This window comes from Podarcis pityusensis (genome assembly GCF_964106645.2).
Source record: "Podarcis pityusensis genome assembly, chromosome: 11".
In the NCBI taxonomy this organism is placed as follows: Eukaryota; Metazoa; Chordata; class Lepidosauria; order Squamata; family Lacertidae; genus Podarcis; species Podarcis pityusensis.
In genome coordinates, this window is record NC_138036.1 from 37287012 (window position 1) to 37292192 (window position 5181).

Genomic DNA, 5181 nt, shown 5'->3' on the forward strand with positions numbered 1-5181 from the left:
GTCCCAAAGTTACAACCTTGGCCGGCGGAAGATCAGCTTCCTGCTCGAGCAGGTTTTGAGTTTCGAAAAAAAAAGGGGAAATGTACCCAAGCAAAGCGCTTGTTGCTGTTTCTTTCTCTCCCCCCCCCCTTTTTTTTGCGTTCACAGCTGCAGCCTTAAGATAGTCCCTTATTTGTAGAGAGCCTATGATTAGTTTTGTCGTGGTTCAGTGTTGGACGTACAGTATGTTCCTTAAGCAGTAAGCAGTTCCTTGAGCAGTTTGAAATGGTTCAAGTGTATTGCATGGTTTTATGATCAGGCTGTTTGCCCTGGGAGAAAAGTAAGCTATAAGCAGTGTTTTTAGGGAAAAAAGGGAAAGGTTTTGGTACTTACCATGAAGTTGTTACATAATATAACAACCACAACAACAACTTATAACAACAACAACTACTACTACAACTTATTATTTATGCCCTGCCTAAATGGGTTGGTTTCCCCAGCCACCCTGGGCTGCTCCCAACAGAATATTAGAAACACAATAAAACATCAAACATTAATAACTTCCCCAAACAGGGCTGCCTTCAGATGTCTTCTAAAAGTAAGTGCCATACTTTCTAACATTTGAAAAAACTGTGCCGGTACTTCGTACTCTTGAGTACCCCCATAAGAAAAAGCACTGGATATTATTCTGAATATCCAGCGGTGAATGGGATAGCTATATATGGCGACACTATTTTGTAGTTCTTGATCACATTTCTGTTTTCTTCCGCTCAAGACTGTACGTGGCTCTCCCCCTTCCTGTTTTATCCTGTCCTGCGACAGGCGATGCTGAGAAATAGCACGACTAGGATCAGGTTGCTTGGAGCTTCATGAGTAAGGATTTGAACCTGGATCTTTCCTGTCCTACTCTGACGCAAGCTAATACATCATACTGGCTCTCTAGCACCCATTATCTGGCACAATTAAAATGTTAGGGAGTCTGCAAATGGGCAAAAGGCTGCTATTTTCCTTCTTCAAACCAAGTTAATGCCGCCCAGAGTGGCTTGGGAAAACCAGTCGGATTGGTGGGGTATAAATAATGAAATAATAATAATAATAATAATAATAATAATAATTCCAACGTTTGAAGGGGGTGGGGTGAGTGCAGAGAGAGAAACAAAGTGCATTTGAACCTTCTCCGTCCCTCCTAGTGTTTTTCACTGGCACTGGGAGCTGAAATGGGGTGTATCTGTGGTACAGAGCCATAAACTCCTATGCTCCAGCTTCTTGCATGACTGCAAACTCTTTTCAGAAGCTGAGAAGTCAGCAAAGGCTGCTTCGAGACTGTTACTATTTTGTGGGTAGTATTTAAAGTGGATTTGACGTTCTTGCACAACAAATCTGCTCCCCCTCTCTCTCCAAAAGCAGATTTTTATTTTTTATTTTTGGTAAGAATGAATCTTCAAAAAGCAAACTTTGAGCAAACAAATTGGGATGAATGCTCAATGAATAGGACATTTAGAAGCAATAACAGCCCTACCACTTGCTCTTGTGTGTTGAAATATCTGTCAGGATTCCACAAGATACCCAAACAAGAAATTTATTTATTTCTATATCACCCTTCATCCAAGAATCACAGGGCGCTTTACAACATAAAAAACACAAAAATACATAACATGGTAACAAACAAATACAGCCTTCCCGCCCTCGCCTCCACAGTTTAAAAGGTCCCAGATTGTTTAATTAGACAACGGCCAGGAAAAAAAGGGAATGTTTATGTAATGTACTATAATTCCTTTCTGAGATAGTAGTGAGGTGTACATTTGAATAGCCATGCAGATTAGTTTCTGTATTGTAGGATATTCACATAGTACCTTTCAGCTTGTTGCCACCAGAGGTGGCTCTTTTCCTATTCTTACGATGGAGCCATGAACTTAGTGAATTAGGAAGAAAATGTACAGTAGCGTGAAAGAAAAAAACAGCCAGCTATTCTTTCAGTTCCTGCCATTGTAACTGAAATAGCAGTCATATATTACAAGTTAAGGAAATAAATGCATGATTTCAAAAATTAAACATGCAGTATCAGTTGTCTAAGTTAATTATTAAATGGAAACATTCATTTAATAATTATGTTCTTATTAAATTCATTTAATTCTTATGTTCACAGTTGTTTCCCTCGTTCCACGTATCTGTTCTTATCCTATAATACTAACACATCATAAGGTTTCCAGGCAAGGACAGTACAGTGTTACCTTGGTTCTCAAACTTAATCCGTTCCGGAAGTCTGTTACTAAACCAAAACATTCCCAAACAAAGGCGCTCTTTCCCATAGAAAGTAATGCAAAACGGATTAATCCGTTCCAGGCTGTTCTCCCCACTGCCCCAATCAGTGCAATCTTTCAATCTCGATCTCTCATCAAAGCGGCTCAGCTGGCGCAACACTAAAAATGGAAGCTCACGACTCAGGACACATTCGACTTCTAAAAAAAATTTGAGAACCGAAACGCTCACTTCTGGAACCAAGGTACCACTGTATAATATTGGCACCAAATAAATGTTTGATAGCAGTGATGGTGATGAAGTAGGTACATGAATAATTTAAAACTGGTTTTAACTGAGCTGGAATACAGTATCTGCGTAGTGCTAAATCAGAAACCAGAAAAGGGGGGTGGAAGAGTTCAAATATTTTAAATTTTACAGTTTTAATCTTAAGATCCAGTCTTATAATGAATGTGCGCGGGGGGGGGGTTGGTTGGTCAGGACTGTGACTTAGACCAGGCATTGGCAAACTTGGCCCTCCAGATGTTTTGGGACTGCAGCTCCTATCATCCCTAGCTAACAGAACCAGTGGTCAGGGATGGTGGGAATTGTAGTCTCAAAACATTTGGAGGGCCAAGTTTGCCTATGCCTGACTTAGACACTAGCTGATGTGTCTGAAGTAGGCTGATACCAGATGGATGGATAGATTATGCTACAATGACCGCTCCCCGCATAAAACGGGGGGCGACCTTTGAGTGGACGCGCGCCTGGGGACTCCGCCTGTCCACGCAAAAATGCATGCTGCCCTGTATAGTATGGATGCTTTAGTTGAGATTCTTGTATTGCAGAGGGTTGGACTAGATGACCCTTGGAGTCCCTTCCACCTTTACTATTCTATTATTCTAGTGCTACTCCACCCTGCCAAGCAAATTATTGGTGCTTTTGCTGATAGTGGCAGGGGATATATTTGCTTGTAGCAGTAGTTACACAGCCTGCTGTTTCCAGAAGGGTCTCTAGATCAAGGCAAGATATGTCATTTGGTGTTTTCTTTGTTTTCAAGAGATGTCATTCTCCATCCATTTGTACAATGTGTATGCATCTCTGGGAGGCCAAGATCAGAGATTCTTATGAAGTCAAGGAATATTGTCTTCTCTGTATGGGTGTTTTTCATTTAAAATGTGTGCAATGAAGTACAGAGATTAAAGTACCTTTTCCAGAGAACTATTTCCTGAAGTGAGAAGGTCAGAACGTTCATGAATTTCAAAGGGGATCACTCATGCACCATGGCTTCATTAAACATTATTATTCTGAAATAGCTTTATAGTGTGGGCCTGTCAATTACCTGACATTAATCTTTTCCAGGGAGGAAGGCAAAATATGTTCAGAGCTCTCAAGACCCTTCCATCTGGGAGCTGTCTGTCTGTCTGTCACCATTTGAAAGCAATTATGATTGTTCCAAAGGAATGAGTAGAATCAAGAGTACCCTTTGGTTAAACCTTGCAGCCATTTGGACTTGATTACTGATTTAAATACTTTCACCTCTGGCTGTCTGCTTACAGGTTATTTGGAAGGATCAAAAAAGGCTTCTGTGGCAGTAAGGCATTATTAAATTGTAAATCTAGTTAAAATGTTTTAACTTTATAGCATCAGTGTGATAGTAAGCATACTGCCCTGTGCCCATGGTCCTGTTGTAGTTTCTGGGATCTTCAGATAAAACCTTTATATGTAAGCACTTAAAAAAAAATACTCTAGAAGAATTGCTGCAATTGCTTGTAAATCAGATGCTATCTCGGAACCTAAATAAGTGGTCGTACCTGAAAGATAATCTCACACCTTGAGATTCACCTTGAGATTCACTCGATCACTGTGCTCTGCATGGTCAGGATATCCTTTCTGCACAGTGTAGAAACAAATTTCAATGGGAACAAATGTCAGGCTGTATCCAGTTCTGGGTGCCACAATTTAAGGATACAGTGGTACCTCGGGTTACAGATGCTTCAGGTTACAGATGCTTCAGCTTACAGACTCCACTAACCCAGAACTAGTACCTCGGGTTAAGAACTTTGCTTCAGGATGAGAACAGAAATCGCGTGGCGGCGGCACGCAGGCGGCAGCAGGAGGCCCCATTAGCTAAAGTGGTACCTCAGGTTAAGAACAGTTTCAGGTTAAGAAAGAGCAGATCTCCAGAACAAATTAAGTTCTTAACCCGAGGTACCACTGTATTGATAAGCTGGAACTTTTGTAGCTTACGGCACCCAAGATGATCAAGGGTCTGAAAACCAAACTTTATGAGGAATGGTTAAGAGAGTTGGGTGTGTTTATCCTAGATAAGAGAAGACTGAGAGCACATATGGTAGCCATCTTCAAATGGACTGTCACATGGAAGATGGAGCAAGCTTGTTTTCTCCTGCTCCAGAGGCTAGGACCTGAATCAATGGCTTCAAGCTACAAGAAAAGGGATTCTGATTAAACATCAGGAGGAACTTTCTGACAGTAGGAGCTGTTTGACAGTGGAACATTCTCCCTCAGGAGATTGTGGACTTTCCATCACTGGAGGTTTTTCAGCAGGGTTTGGATGGCCATCTGTCATGGATGGTTTAGTTGAGATTCCTGCATTGCAGTGGGTTGAATTAGATAACACTTGGGGTCCCTTCCAACTCTGATTCTATGAATTGGGCCTTTATTATTTATTAAATTTATATACCTCCCTTCCTCAAGAGACCACAAGGCAGGTGGCAACATAAAACACAAAATGCATAATAGTAAAAGGGAGGGGGACTACAATAACCCCCCCAATAGATTAACAGCTGAAGGCCTGGTTGGAAGAGGGATATTTTAACATGGCACCTAAAGATATAACGAAGGCGCCAGGCAAACCTCCCTGAGGAGAACATTCCACAAATGGGGAACGACCACAGAAAAGGCCCATTCTTGTGTTAGCACCCTCTGGACCTCTTTTGTTTT